General features: G+C 30.9%; 1 long non-coding RNA gene across 1 annotated transcript in view; it reads right to left on the reverse strand.

Moving 5' to 3' along the window:
* Positions 1-228: 228 nt before the first annotated feature.
* LOC140432021 (uncharacterized) overlaps positions 229-17,704 on the reverse strand; it is a 38,664-nt gene continuing 21,188 nt past the window's right edge. Inside the window, exon 2 of the long non-coding RNA XR_011949753.1 lies at positions 229-6,373. This is a non-coding gene — a long non-coding RNA (uncharacterized lncRNA). The remainder of the gene's footprint in view (positions 6,374-17,704) is intronic.

Raw genomic sequence — 17,704 nt, forward strand, 5'->3', positions numbered from 1 at the left:
TGTATAGCCAAGATAGTAGTATGTAAGTTATGTAACAGCAGCAACAGTTGATGTAAAAATTAGTAGAAGTAGGTTTACCGATGCCCTTAAGGCAGAAGTATATGTAAACGCTTTTGTATCGTGTTGTTTATTCTTGTTAATATTTTTGTCTCTTTAAGAACTGATGTTATTTTTAAATTTGAATGTCATACTTACAATAAACAATAGAAATATTGTTTCTATTTAACATCGTCCTTTACACGTTTTATTTTTATGCTCCGACATGTTCTGGCAATTTAACGAACAGCAGAATGCTTTCAGGCTCACTTGAGAACGTTAATACCTACTCATTCTGGCAATTCCAAAAGGTCTAGAACGAGTTCTTACCGACAATAAACAGACAAAAATCAATATTTATGACACCCTTGCAATATGAAGGTAACCATAACCCATTTTGGCCGTATGTTTTCACCACTGGCCGAAATCGATGTTAGATCCTAACATAATATGTACTTACCTATATGGTTTATGAGGAGAATAGATAACTTATATTTAACAATAATAAATATATTCCTTAATTTAATATAATTAATGCACATAATAAACATTTTACATTCTATTTTATATCTACATATAAAAATATAATAAACGCAAGATACCCTAAAAAATCTTAAACATATAAAATTATTAAATGAAATTGGAGACTCTTAATTATTAAAACAACTAAAAAACTGGTTATTTTTGGTAGTGTGGTTTCTAATCAACAAAAATAGTTTTGATTATTAATTTTATGTCTGCGTCTTTCGTATAAAATGAAAAGAAATCAAATTTCTAGTAAATATTTCTTTCATGAAGGTTGGCAATGCTAGGTGCGATTATATATTTATTTATACCCATATTACTGCCTTAGTATATTGCTTTTTGAGAAACTTTTTCTGGCGTTGACTCTGAGGCCTTCCTTGGACCACCAACCGCTCCATTTTGTGATTACTTTGATGGATATGAGCAAAGAACTTTGAAATTCTAGAGTAAACATTACTAATGAGGCACTCATTGGGTTTAATTTCATCTTGAACCAAGATAATCGTGCGGCGAGCCGTCCATCGAATACGAAGCAGGCGTGTCCATGTCTACATTTCAAAAGCGTCTATGCGTCATCTATCTGATTTTTTGACTGCCCATGTCTCGCATGCATAGTTAAATGTAGAAAAGATTCGGCTTGAACCGAGTCTCTTTTTGTGTCTCATAGAGGAGACTACCTCGTATCTCGCAATAAATCGGGTTTTAGGACTTTATTGTTGGCGATCAATAACCATGATTTTGGTTTTGTTATAGTTAACTTTGAGTTCAAGTTTAGCCCTTTCTACCTCGAGTTTTTTTTATTTAGTTAGTACTGTCTTCCGGAGTAGAGGCTACAAGTGTTGTGCCGTCTGCCTAAGTTTACTTCTTCCTCTCGACCATCCAAGACTCTGCGCAATATGAACTCTGAATATATGTTAAATAATAAGGAAGATAAAACGTATTCTTCGCCAACTTTCTTTTCCAAAGTACTATGGTCAGATATGAGTCCTGTGTTTAGGTACACGGACTATCATCAATATGTTTCATAGTTTGTGCCATTTAAAATTATCTGCCAAATGCCTTTGTATAATAAACAAAACATGTAAATATTAATGTTGACATCTGATATTCTCTGGCTTTTTCTATGATGTTTCTTATATTAGGGACTTGTTCTCTAATACCCCACAAATCTAGCCTGCTTAGGTGCTATCTGCAAACTTATAAACTTTTCTAGACGACGTTGTAGGATGGAGAGGATCACCTTACTGGCGTGTAATAGTAGAGTCTATAGTCTCTAGTTGCTACAATTATTTGTCTATAAAAAGAGTCTATAGCTGTTACAATTATTTGTTGGACCAAAGGCTGGTGTACCAGATTTCAGTACACAATCGATGTAATATTCTCACTACACACACCGAAAGATGCTTCAAGACATCAGCAGTATTGAGATCATAGACTACTAGTTTGTTTTACTTAGGTCTTTCAATTTCTGCTTGAATTTACGTGTGAGTAATTTGACTTTATTCTGACTTTATCAGTTCTTTGGTGTTATTTGTATCGGCATGTTGTTGAATCTTACTACATATATTTTCTTATATGAATCAGAGGATTCTTAATTATAGCGATTTAGAGTTCTTGCAGATAACCACACTTCTTTTATCTTAATAAAATGACGATTGTTAATATTACAGTTAAATTTCACTACCAATTGTGGGTAAATAATTGTTTGATGTTTCCTTTCCCTTACCCTAAATTATTTTGTACATAATCTTAATTTTTTGTTTTAATTTATGCGATATGTTTTATATATTTCTTCTTTAATTTACTTTGTTATTTCTTAATCCATTGATATCAAAATTGTTCTTGTGTACAAAATTTTATTTAATTTTTTTTTTAACTTCTGTATACTGTTGGCAATATTTAGTATATTTATTTTTATTATACTGTATTTAATTATAACATAGGATTTTCAGTATTCCGTAATTTATTTATTATAATATTCAGTAACCCTTTTTATAAACTGGCCCTTTGTCCTGACGGTAAAGTGTTGACATGGTTACAAACTTTCACTGAATTTATTTTACATTGATTGCTCTTTTGAATATATATGTATGGGTAGATTTTAATAATTTCTGTATCATAATTTTAAAAATATTTTTTAATTGATTAAATTTAACATCAATTTCTTTGGTCTTTTAAGACAAAATTCTTTTTGATTGTCAAATTAAGCGTTATAAAATTAAATTCACTCTCGTGGGTGTCAAAATGATATGAGTAATAATGTGGAAATACTGACCAAGCAATATTAGGTAAAGCGTTGATATTTACACCAGGACCAATTTAGGACAACCCTCACGAAATTTGTCTTGTAGAAAACTGCAATCATTATTATATTTAGATAGCTGATAAAAAGCAGTAAAGCTTGATCATAGAATATTGAAGCAAACTGAGTGGTTCACGTTTCCAAGAAAATTAATAAATAAATGTTTAAAATTAAAAGGAATATGTAAAAATATATTTAACTTTAAAAAACTTTAAGAAAACAAAATACCACATTTTAAACTTACCAAAGTTCACCAGTTGTGTTAAATAATTAAAAGTTTGTTGTCATGTGGTTGGACAGTAAATTATAGAATTAATTACTTGTCGAAATAACTTTATAAGTTCTGATTTAATTCAATTCTTTAATATAAATCTTTATGCATTGGATATATAAATATTACACTTACTTATTTTAGCAATAAATATTTTATAACATTTTAACGAGCTCTTTATAATATAAATCATAAAAATTATAATAAATGCCAAACAAATATCGTTGTACGTCATATGTCACTTGTATATTTAAACTAAAGCGCTGAAATGATAACTTCATTATTTAACATCTTTGATTTATTTGGTTATCTTGAAAAGAGTCAATCTGCGTCGGTGATTATTTGTCATTACTTATGACTACTTATCTTTCAATACATAAAAAAATATAAAAACAAAAACCTAATTGATTAAATACTGCAAGGCACTTTTGATGAAATTTCTTGTTCGATTGTAATAAGATAATAATTTGCGGTTAAAAAAATTGGTACTGTGCTCATAGACATATAAAAAATAGACTGACTGAGACGCAGGGACTGCTTTGCGTCATTTTTCTCTGTCGCACTGGAGTAACATGACTGTATGGCAGCAGTCAGTGTATTAGTATTATATGTCTATGAATGTGCTGGAATATAAAAAGCTGCAGGAAAATATTAAAACACATTTTTTGGTTATTTTATAGTTAAACTTTTTGGAATTTTTAATGTATTAACAAAGAAAGATATATCTGTCATCAATGCAATATATTTTATTTGAGAAAGATAAAGAAAGATAGAGAAAAAATAATAATTTTATTGATTGTTTTCCTGCATATTTTGAAAGCTCTTTATTAACTTAAAGTTACTTAAGGTTTTTAATTTGTTGGCTAATTTTAAAAGAAGGTAGAAATACTATGAATCACTGTATTGTGATTTTGATATGCTTTTTGTGGAAAGAAAAATTCCGTATTTCTTCCGGATTTAACTCCGAAACTCCAGAACATTTTGAAAAAACGAAAATGTTATGTTAAATTTACTACTACTTTTAATTCATGCTTGCCAGACATACAGTAGAACCCCGATTATCTGTACGCGGGTGATTTAGATTGCAGATATCTGTGCAGTATCGATATATTTTCGACGATACAAATTTTTTTGTTGCTTTTTTTTTCAGCCAATGTTACATCAATTCCTAAACGAAGGGATCAGGATATTTTTAAGATATTAAAGCACCTCTACCGAAGAGAAGTTATGATAAACTTCTTGGATGAAATTGATCTAATCAAGTTTGTTAAATCGTTCACCTTCACCATCAAAGATGCAATTTTTATAGTGGAAAATGCATGGAGTGGAGTGACAAAGAAGATTTTTAATAAGAATTTCTACAAGATTATGACCCTAGGAAAAGAACAAAGCATCATGGAATATGGTGATAAAGACCCTACCATAGCTGAACCAACTGCATTAGTGCGCAACGCCGATGGATTTAAAGAAATTAATGAAACCGAGGTTCAGACGTGGACAGAGTATAACAAAGGTGGGTTAGAGTATCATAAAAGACGATATTGTCGAACTATTTGTCAACCAGCCCTGTACGTCACAACCTGATTCATATGAAAATGAAAGTCAAGACGAAGAAAATAATGTTATGAAACAAAAGAGTAACTAACCGGGAGGCTGAAGAAGCTGCCAATATTCTACTAGACTATTTTGAAACTCAAAGAAGTTTTAAAAGAAAAAAAAATCAAAAACTTTTAACAAGTGTCGAAATTATTGAGTTTTTTAAAGGCATGGCTACCTAAAATGTATAACCGCTTTATATAAGTGCAAGGTAATCTACATACTCATGTAATTTTTATTCTTTTTTTTTAGTGTAAAACTTTATTTTTGTAGAAATCTGTTTTATTTTCCGATATGTATCTTTTCATGGTAGGTGCACATGTATGTATTTATGTATATATTTGTGTACATATGCACTCGTACATAATATACGAAAAAAATGTTCGGATTATCCTTTCTTTTCAAATATCTGTGGCACTCTCGGTTCTGCAGAACATGGATAATCGGGGATCTACTATATTAATCTACTGTTTAAAAATTCTAACGGCAGAAAATAAAGAGTTAGAATAAATATTTTGTAGTACTAAATAAAATATTAATTGCTATTTGAAAAAATATTCATAACATAGTCAGATTCATTGTTAAAAACGTATAATACAAATATTCCTAAATAGTCAGATTTTGACAGATTCATTGTCAAAAACGTATAATACAAATATTCCTACCACACCTTATTATTAGCTGAAAAATCCTTCCTGTTTCAGACCTCTTTCATGAAAAACGGAAGAATAACCATGAAAAGTCGGAGTGTATATTCAATGATTTTTATTTAAAAGTTTCTATTTAAACTTTGGATTAATTGTTGCATTTTTATTTGGTTAATAAACTAGATGTAAATAATTTTTTACTTTTATTTAGAATAAATATTGGTTATGAGAATGCGCGCTTGGTTGTATAGAACTAACTTCCAGTAATTTCCACTCGAACTCAAAATAAAATCTGTATAACGTAAAATAAATTAGTTATTAAATTGACTAGACAGTTTAACTATTTTTTTGCTTTGTTTTATCTACATATTATTAATCTGAAGAGTTTTCGTACCTTGTTTCATATCCCTGATATTGGCACTGTATAAATTAAACATGAATTGGCATACACTTTTTAAAAAATATATAACGAAAATTATTATGTGTAATAATTTTTTCTTACAAATTTTTGTTTTATTAAGAATATGATGTATGTAAGTCAAAATAATTAAAATAAATCAAAGTTTTAGGGCAGTCGATTCGGTTAACTTAAAGATGTAGAAATCAACGGATAAATCTACTCGTTCAAATTTTTAAATTTAGAGAAGAGATTTGTTTAAGTTTTAAGATTTTTTTTAATAATTTATATTATATATATATATATATATATATATATATATATAAGCATGAATTTAGGACTTTCAACGATAATGGTTTTGCTATTATTGTATTCGTTAACATATTATACCGGCCTCTAGAATTTATTACATCTTCTCGTCTGATTTAAATCATTTGGTAACTTTTGAGCAGTTTTATCATATATAATTGTTCTGATGAATTTCTTGCTTCAACTTTATTTCCTTAGGAGTGTCTCTTTTACCAGATATTAATAAATAATTAATAAATAACACAAAAATCACAATATTCACGTTTCATCCATTGGGACAATTGTAATATCTAAAAATAAAAAAAAGAAAATTAGAATAACATATTATAAATATACATGGAGGTTAAAGGAAAGCTATTAACCCATATACAGTAGTGCTCCATTTAAAAATCTACCTAGCGATATATATATATATATATATATATATATATATATATATATATATATATATATATATATATATATATATATACCTCATGTTATATAACTAACTACTTGTATATCAATGTTATACTATTTTTAGACTTTTATATCACTTTTATAGAAATTATCACCATAGAAAAATCGAGGAGTTCAATATCCCACTATACATTTGTTTTATAAATTATCGCTAAGCGTTCGACAGGGTCAAATGGCATCACTTATGGTAGACACTGAAAGAAGTAGGCGTACCACAGCACTTAATTTTGCTTATAACTAAACTATAAGAACTAAACTCTCAAATGAAATCCCGACAAGGATGTATCTGCACAATTATTTATTGTATATGGGGAGCATATTATGAGAACAGCGCCTGAAGGATGAGAAAAGGGCATCTTAATAAATTGCCGATAAATAAATTACCTACGTTTTGCAGACGACACAGCCCTTCCTGAAAATTGTCGAGAAAAGTTAATTGATCATATACGACTGGTTGAAAACGAAAGTCAAATATTTGGTCTGCAGTTAAACGTATCAAAGACACAGATCATGATAGTGGATAGACTAAATAACAATCATCCAAGCATAACAACTATTGATCGGTTTGAGCTCATATTTATATCTGGGATAATTGATTACAAACACAGGGCCACTAGAGGAAGAAATAAAACGTAGATTTGATCTAGCAAAAGTCGCCGTACTTAAGATGGCCAAGATATGCAAGGACTCTTAAATTTCACGAACTTTAAAATTGAGGTTGATGAACTGCCTAATATTACTAATACTGACATACTGAAGCATGTTTAACATTTTTTTTAATTATTCCCCTTAGAGAATTACTTTCATGCCATCTATGTCTACGTTTTTTATTAAAAGCCTTAAAAATAACCCAAAGGCAACGAGCGGTTTGTCATGCCTCTTTTTAACAACGAAATAATTCGCCAAATGTTCTCTGCTCTTTTTATCTATCATTTGTTAAATAGAAACCATTCCTATTAACAAATAGATCAGTTTCTATTGTCAAGTACCCTGCCTACCTTTTAAGAAAAGCAGAGATGTTGGTTTTCGATGAAATTATAACTCCTGTCGGGAGAAAGTGATTAGGTTACAAAAACGACCACACTAGCCTTACCATTTAAGTATTATTTTCGCGTGGCACTCTTCGGCCAATACTCCCACTCTTTTTTTATGCTTAGCTTGTCTAAGATCAGAATTCGAATTTATTTTTGAGTAGGTTCCTGTGGCAAGCGGTTTGTCTCCATCAAACGGCGGTAAGTGTATTTTTAATTCACCCTTATCTATATATCTTCACACAGTGCTTCCGATATTAACTATATTCTCTTTTGTCAACAGACGTCTTCCAATTCGAAGAAACAAAGTCACTTCTCTTTGCCGTTCGTGTCCACCGTTCGTCTCTACTGCTCGTCTCTACTATTCGTCTCTACTATTTACTACTACGTTCGTCTCTACCGTTTGTCTCTACTATTTACTACTACCTGTACTGATACCTGTATTACTACTGCGTGATCTTCTTGTTTTGCTGCTTCTCTTTCTTCCTTTTCTTTCTGCCTACATCAATTTGAGAGACTGCGGATTGAAACACCGTAGTGCGTTACCGTACTTGACTCACCCACGCCTCTTGGGCAGTCCCATTATACCTGTTGCAAGGGCAACGCGTCCAGTGCTTTTCTTATTGAGACCGTTCTGTGAAAGATGTCATTACCTGTGCCTACTGACTGCCGACTAAGCACAATGCAGATTATCCAATTGTGAGTACCGACATTTTTATCTAAATCGTAAGAAGTTGATTTACGACTTCAGTTCAGTAGCTTTGATTATTTATGGCTAACTCTAACCAAACGAACTATTATCAGTATAAAATTACAGTATAATATATATGTATAAATTACAAACAATTTGTTTTATGTGTAGGTTAGTTATATTCATGATAAATTTTATGCATAGATTTGAGGTGATCACGATCAAAATTTAGTAAAATGTTTACGTATTCTCAAGGCATAAAAATCACTTATTTGACTAATATTGACGTAGATACAATTATAATATTCCGTGCTTTTTTTCCTATTTTTGAGAATACCAAATTATTTTTAATAAAAGATATTTGTTGTTGTATTCAATAATAAATTGTCCAATAACTTATCTCGTGGTAAATGTACAGTAAAAATTGTTATAGTGCATTTACTTTAACTACTATACCTCATTATAACTTTGTTGATGAACTATTTGCCTTTTATTTTTTTTTTTGGTGTGATATAAATTTATCTTTTTGTGATTTATATTACTATTTGTTTTGTCATATAAACAGTGTATATGTGTCGAAATATTAAGTGTGTACCGCACAATTATAATACCTTTTCTCTGTCACGGTTGACTTTATTCTCGCGTGATTATCTTAATTTTACCTTTCCTTTCTTGTTATCTTATTCTATGTGTCTTAAGGTTTCATTGTTCCTCTAAAAATAGGGTTGTGCCAAAATATTTCCCTTCTCTTATTACTCTTTATCTTCTAACTTCTCGTCCCTGTATCTTCAGTACTGCTCTAACTGATTCTTTATATTTGAGCTGTAATAAGAGCCCCGACCAAGAGACCTCTACCAGACTGAAGCGCGAGCCTAATACCGTTCTTTGTCTAACCTCTAATCTGTCATTAAAGAGGGTACAATACGGATGTAAATCTTGGACCATACGACAGGCGAAAAGAAGAAAGATAGACGCCAGTAAAATGGCGTTAGAGATTAAAATGTAAGAGAAAAATGTTACGAATTCCGTGAAATGACCAAAGGATAAATATTTCAATTTTAAATGAGCTAAAAGTCAGCAAAGTCCATCTATACCAATTATAATACTTTGGACATGTAGCAGACATTGTTATGAGAGCAGACATAAAAAACAGAAAAACTTATTATCCAAGAAAAGGTAGGTAATATAATATATTACCTGCATATTATATATATATATATATATATATATATATATATATCCCGAACAGCAAAAAAACGAATATATACAACAGTTATCCGACCTCAAGTACTCTATGCTACCGAGACCTGGACACTAAATAAAGATATGGAAGTAAAATTAGATAGATGGGAAAGAAAAATTCTTAGAAAAATACACGGAGGTGTAAAAGAGGGGAACATCTGGCGAAGAAGAACGAATGAAGAAATAATGCAATAATATGGGCAACCAAAAATAACGCTAAAATTCAAAGATTAAGATGGCTCGGACATAATATGTATTATATAGCATATATATTATAGCAAAAATGAAGGAAGGAAGAGTTCCCAATGAATAAATAAACACGGAAGCTGGTACAAAAAGAAAAAGAGGCCGCCCCCGAAGAAAATGGCTGGAGTCGGCAAAAAAGATCTGAAGTCGCTGCGGGTACAAGATTGGAAAAACTTAGCACAAGGTAGAAAGAAATGGAAGAAAACCGTTGAAGCCTTAGGCCTTTGAGGCCTGTTGAGCTGAACTATATATATATATATATATATATATATATATATATATATATATATATATATATATATATATATATATATATATATATATATATATATATATTATGAAAAAGTGAAAAAGACAGAAAAGATTTGATTTCACGTTCAAAGCGTCTATGTATCTATTGATACGTATTTCGACTTAATAAGTCTCATCAGAATAGTTATTCATAGCCGTTCTTAACGTGAAAAATAATCTTCTCTGTCTTTATAAGGAAGCAACAATAACATGGCTTCGTTATGGACGCAATAGCGACATCTGATAGAAAAATCGGTAAGATAGTTTCGAAACAAATTCAGATTTCTGCTTTAATCTGGAGCCTTCTAAAAATTGCAAGGCATGGCCAGACGATGATAAAGATGTTAAAAGAGACATGGGGAATCTAAAATTTGCATTCCACGACATGTCTATTCATCTAAGCAGAAAATCTTAACGAATTTGTTTCTCGTACTCATACAGAGTAGATCCGAATAAAATGAAAAAGACAGAAAAGATTTGATTTCACGTTAAAAGCGTCTATGTATCTATTGATACGTATTTCGACTTAATAAGTCTCATCAGAATGTTATTCATAGCCGTTCTTAACGCTGCAAGTTCAGACAGAGAAGATTATTTTTCACGTTAAGAACGGCTATGAATAACTATTCTGATGAGACTTATTAAGTCGAAATACGTATCAATAGATACATAGATGCTTTGAACGTGAAATCAAATCTTTTCTGTCTTTTTCATGTTATTCGGATCTACTCTGTATGAGTACGAGAAACAAATTCGTTAAGGATTTCTGCTTAGATGAATAGACATGTCGTGGAATGCAAATTTTAGATTCCCCGTGTCTCTTTTAACATCTTTATCATCGTCTGTCCATGCCTTGCAATTTTTAGAAGGCTCCAGATTAAAGCAGAAATCTGAATTTGTTTCGAAACTATCTTACCGATTTTTCTATCAGATGTCGCTATTGCGTCCATAACGAAGCCATGTTATTATTGCTACCTTATAAGACAGAGAAGATTATTTTTCACGTTAAGAATGGCTATGAATAACTATTCTGATGAGATTTATTAAGTCGAAATACGTATCAATAGATACATAGACGCTTTGAACGTGAAATCAAATCTTTTCTGTCTTTTTCATTTTATTCGGATCTACTCTGTATGAGTACGAGAAACAAATTCGATGTCGTGGAATGCAAATTTTAGATTCCCCATGTCTCTTTTAACATCTTTATCATCGTCTGGCCATGCCTTGCAATTTTTAGAAGGCTCCAGATTAAAGCAGAAATCTGAATTTGTTTCGAAACTATCTTACCGATTTATATATATATATATATATATATATATATATATATATATATATATATATATATATATATATGTTTGAGCAGTCAAAAACCTAATGAAAATCTAAAATATAAAAACGTCACCCCAGTTTATTAATAGAAACTACAATAGTAAATTGATAAACAAAGGTCAAAATTTTAGTTTTATTATTATCTAGTTTTAACCAAAAATGTCTGATTAATGCCTGGTCATCGGTCCGATAATTTTGAATTAGACTTAGGCCGGTCGCGTAAGCCAAATCGACGAAAAAATCACGTACACGAGACGCATTCATCAAAGTAGTTGATTTGATTTGTCATTATATTTGTCTAACTGGGTCACAATTTAGCTATTGACGTTGTTAACCGTGATAACATGTGTCAGAGATCAAAAGTATTAACAGACAAATTATACATTACCTAGAATTTATCATAAAAAGTGGTGCAACTTTTAATTTTATAATATATCATTAATTTTTAATAATGATGAACAAATCTGAATGTATTTATCTAATCTACTGTACGCGTGTATACGTAGAAAATTTTTATACAATTTTTAACAAAATTTTTAGACAATTTTGTTAATGATTATCATAATTGTGATTGCTTAGTTATTATTCACCAAATTATGTACTTAATATCCGTAAGGACATGAAGTACACCCCATTGTCCATGCTACACAAAGGTACAAAAATCTTCTATTTTTTTAATTTGCAGTTATAAAGCGCAGGATGTTGTTTGATTAAGTAAATTTTCTTCAATTTGAGCCCTTTCGGCTCTGTCGGTAGCATTTGCCAACATACATTTTTGGAGGTCACTGTTACCTGTAAACACGGCAGTTGAGAGTTTTATTAGTAGCTGACGTTAGGGTGATCTTTGTCAAAAATGACATATGTGATAAATTGTCAAAATAAGTTTAAACTTTCTATTCATGTGCAGCTGTTAGAGAAATATGTACCATATAGAGTCTAGGCTAAGTTTCCGATTTCTTGACTTAAAATTTTTAATCACTTTTTTTGAAATACGTGGATCACGAAAAACTATATTAAAAATGTATAAAACGCTAAACTAACATTGAAAAATACCAAGAGCTGCTACTCGATTATCAGTTGTAACATGGCTCCCTCCTCTAGACTGGCGACCCTGCCAGTCCACTCTCTCCTCGTACGGGGCCAACCAATGCAGATGTACGATCTTTATTTTTGTTCTTGGTCGTTTATTCGGTAGATAACATTATTGAATCTAAATGCCACGGAATACAGTCCTTCGCGTGACTTCTGTAGTATTAAACATCGGCCCTTATGACGTACTGGATTATATAACTACACCAACTCTCCTTCCTTGAAGCAGAGTAAGCTGGCCTGTCAATACCGAGTTTTCATCCTATCCCACTCCATTCTCAAATGTTCTCAAACCTTCACATGAACATCGTCAATTCTTTCAGATAAGTTTTGGGTGTAGCTGTATCGTTATATTCTTCACGGGGTTCAGAAGTTCCAAATAATGGATCAATTCTGTCAGATATGTTTTGAGTGTAGCTATCGTTATATTCTTCATGGGGTTCATGAGTTCCAAATAAATGATCAGCAGAAAGCCTCAACTCTTTTCCAAATAAAAATTTCGCTGGTATTTCGCTTGTCGACCCATGGATGGAACTTCGATATGCAAGAAGGACGAACTGGATATAATTGTCCCAGTTATCTTGATGTTTATTGACAACAATTCAAATATGTTCACCACCATTTTATCAGTCACAAAGGTGTGGTATTGGTCTTCACAACTCTACAGCATCTGACACATTTTTTCAACAAATTCGATGTAAAATTTCGACCTTAGTCGGGGTATATTTCTGATGGAACTCCAAAACGACAGAAACAATTACGAACTAGTACTTCAGTTAGTGTCGAGACCTCTTAAATGCCACTAAAATGTGCCGGTTACCAGGATACTGTACGGGGAAATGGTCCAGAGATGTCTACAGCGACCCTTTTGGAAGAAGTTTTGACCAAATATTCTTGGCTTCTCCTTCTATGTCATTTACTACATACACATTCTGTACATTCACGGCACCTCCTCTCAATATCCAAGCGATATCTCATCCCGTACAATCGATCTCGGACTTTTGCTAGAGTCTTGTTTATTCCCAAAGGGCCTTCGGATACACCGCTGTAACACTCCAAAAGTACTTCACTAACTTAGCTTTGTGAGAGAACAAGTTAAACTTTATGCAGGCTTCCATTGGAACTCCCATTTTCGGTGTAAAACACCATCCTTTGATCAAATAAAAGGCAGATATCGAGCACAGATTATTAATTAAATCTTGTCCAAGTACTTTCGCTTCCTAGAGCAGCTTCAGGGGCATTTCGTCAATTTTGGCCCATCCAACAATCGTAGAATGTCATAAATATAAATTTGTACTACACTATACTACATAGGGACATAGTTTTTCTAGATATCGAGCAGTCTTGTTTTCGGTAATTTTTCTAGCAGTTTTATCATCAGACCCTTCAAATGGCTAATAATGAAGGATCTTGGTAGGAGGGCCCTTCTGAATTATCTCCAGAATATGTCGGCAAATCGCTTTGATCTATAGTTCTCGCTATTTTCAACTAATAATCAACTGAGCTCGGCCAATAAGATGACCCACTTCTGACACCAATTTGTACCATGGTTTTCTTGAATCAAGAGAATCAGCAACTCAAGCTTTATTAAAAATGTATATATATATATATATATATATGTATATATATATATATATATATATATATATATATATTATATATATATATATATGTATAAATATATATATATATATATATATATATATATATATATATATATGTATACATATATATATATATATATATATATATATATATACATCTTTATACCATACCTGAACCATCTGAAAAACCATACAATCCTGAACCTCCTATATCTAGAGTATTTAGAGCTGCCTATGGCACGCTTATCTTCATTAATTCTAGCAACGATTTCAAAAATGTATATATACAAAAGAAATTTTTAATATTTTAAAAGATATATAAATGGGGATTTTACTTATTAATGACATAATCCTGATCCCCTTGTTATTTCAGTCAATTCTGAACCTAAACATACGTGTATATGCACAAACCTGAGCCCAAGAGATGTTGCCAGTTTTAAGTAAAATGGGATTTCTTAGGAAAATTTTCGTATGTGTTTGCTTGAGAGTCAGAAGCAGTATATTTTTACTCTCCCTTAATTGTACATATCCTAAATCCTAAAATATGTAAACAATACGTCCTATCTACCGATTATTTTAACAGCGAAGGCGTCATATCACTACCATAAATAAACCATACGTTCCAGTTCATAAATGTCAAAAATATGAGCTTTGGTTAACGGCGATTTATATTAAAAAAAAAAAAAAATCAGGAAAGTATTGCATTAATTTATTATCAAAAGTAGCTACATTGGTACATTAATTTGACTCTACTATTTATTATAGCTTAGGTAATATGAATTTAACTTGCCTACAAACATAAGAATAATGTGATAGAGATCAGATCAAAACTAAAACAAGAAAGTCTTTCAAAACAGTCAAAAAAAATTAAAAACCAACTAAAAAATATTAGAAAATGGGTGTTTAATGTTTAAGTTTTCCTGTATATATATTATAAACTACAGCTTTGATACATGTCCATTTTCTTTCTTTAATTACCTCGGGATATTCTTTAATAAGGTGTTGCACTTTTACCTCAATGGAAGGCTTTCTTTTTTTAATGTCGGAAAAGTATTCTGCGATAATTCTTTTTTATTGTTTTGTCCATGATCTTCTTCTATCAATAAATATTTTCTTTTTTAAATTGCCAATCTTTTTTTGAGGTTCTTTGTTATTATCTCAGTTAGCTGAAGTAGATGGAATCTGGCAATCGACGTTTAGATTATCATGAGTATCCAAGATATTTTCCATTTCTTCCTCTTCCGCATCAGAGAGAGGAGCTAAGTTAATGTTAGTTTCGTCTAATGTTTTAACTTTGTATTTTTCAGTTTAGAAATTTAAGCCGTTTGATATACTTTGACAAACGATAATAATTGCAATGCAGTTGTAATGTGTGTCATTTGTAATGAATTTGCTTAATTGCTCCATATCATTATTGGAAAATTGAAGAAATTGAATAATGGTGGCCAAATGCTTTCGAAGTTTTGTTGCTGTTATACTCGCAGGTCTCTCCAACTGACATTTTTTGGCATATTCACGTGATTTCAATTTGTGAAATAATTCTTCTGCAGATGTTTGCAAAAAAAAATATTAAGTTTCTTGAGGTCGTTAGTAAGCAGCAAAAGTTCTTCCTTGTTCCATTTATTTTGATTTAAATTGGTACATGTTGAGCAGAAACTTCATTACACCATTGGGATTCTAAAAGACTTTTTAATATTTTAAGTTCTTTTCTCTCATTGCTTGGGTTTTCTATCTGAACAAGAATAATATATGCTAAGTCGCAACATTTTCTCATAAGTGTCCCAAAATTTATGGCCAACGTTGGTGACTCATAATTATTTGTTTCTGGGTTATATTTTTTTATTTTATTAACTCCAGAAATTATTAGTTGAACATGCTTTGGGCGAAGAATATCTATAAGTTTCTTAATATCAGGATTCTGTAGTCTTGTAGACTAAGAGTTTTGCGAGTCTTCGCATATTTTGTCTTACCAAATCAATTTTGCCTTTACTCTGACGGCCTTTTATGTCGTCTGCACGCATTCTGAAGAAAATTTTTGATTTTAATAAATCATTACGTTTAAGAAAATGGTGTAGAAGCAAAGTAGTTTGTCCGTCGCTTTGGGACGTCTGTCTTCTATTATTTTTCTCATCATAATTAGACGGACAAATTTTGGTATGCTTAAATAAAAATGTTTTCTTATCTTTTTCCTTAAGTTTCATAAAGCCAATCATCTCTCTTTTAAATTAACCTTATGACATAATATGTTAACTACGTCAATTTCTTCTAAGTGCGATTGAGAAATATGTCTAGCAAAATGGAAAACATTCCCGTGCTCCGCTCTATCAATCACTTCTTCAAGTATTAACGAATCGTTCTCACACTGTTTGCTGTTACAGATTTGTGGATGGCTCTTTTTTGTGGCATTTTTAAATTTGAGAACTGCAAGAAAGAGTCAAAGTTTAACCAAATTTAAGAACAATTAAACAAATAAATACCAACCATTTTTTTAGCTCGGCCGTCTTCTAATGGCATATAATTAGGATATTTATCGAATCGTCGTCATCCTCTATAAATTCGCTTTTGGATGTGTTAGACGAGTTATTAATTTTTTTTTTCTGTAGAAACACAGCATTATTATTTTCCGCATAGGAATCACATTCGTCGGATAAAAAATCCATATTTATTGCTTGATCTGGGTCCCTATGTTATTAGATTTGTATGTTCTCGAGATATCCCCACTTTCATCATATTAAATAGAAGAAATCAGCTTAAAATTTTTTGTCACTCAATAATTTACAACTAACCTATTTTGACACCCATTCATTTTTGAATAAGATAAGTAGTTATATTTCTTTGAACTTCCAAATATTAACTCTTTTCGAGATATTTTAATATTGGTAATTTAGCACATGATTAATGTTTTGAATGTCGAAGAAGTGTAACATTTTGATACAAAAGGATTAGAATTTCTCTGTAAATACAGGAAATTTATTTTAAAAAATATATTTTATTCTTCGAGCTTAATAGATTAGAAAAAAGCATTTCAGACCCATTATTATTAAGTAAGTATATAAAATATTATTTAAACTTGGCCAATTTACTTTCGTTAAACGTTGCTCTTTTTCGTCTTTCCCCTTTCCATTTTTCTCTTTTGAACTTTAAACTTTTGAATCTTTATTTACGTGTATCTGAGAAATTGGATATAAGCTACTCTCCGAATTTTTCGAGCAATAATCAAAGTGTATTTTTTCTACGTTTTTGTCTAAAAATTATACATTTAATCTTTAAATCCTTTCTCATTCTTTGCTTTTCTGGTTCATTTTGCACAGGATGTTTCAAAACTATTTTGAAAAATTTCAGGGGTATGATTGATAGATGAAAAGTTCTCCTCATAAACAGTTCCCCTTTGCGCTATTGTTAACTAATAGAGACAAAGGTTTTAAACTTATTAACCTAAATAACATGTAATAGTGCTAATTTAGTCAAATTCGTCTGAGATACTGACAGTGATAAAATACTAATTTAAAAATATAAACAGAAAGACATCAATGTCCATTAGTTAGATATACTTTTCTTTCTAAGATAATTCCCCTAGAGGTTTATCGAAGTACTTTTAAAACATCTTGCATAACAGTTAGCAAAAAGAAGATGACG

Source organism: Diabrotica undecimpunctata, chromosome 1 (genome assembly GCF_040954645.1).
Source record: "Diabrotica undecimpunctata isolate CICGRU chromosome 1, icDiaUnde3, whole genome shotgun sequence".
NCBI lineage: Eukaryota > Metazoa > Arthropoda > Insecta > Coleoptera > Chrysomelidae > Diabrotica > Diabrotica undecimpunctata.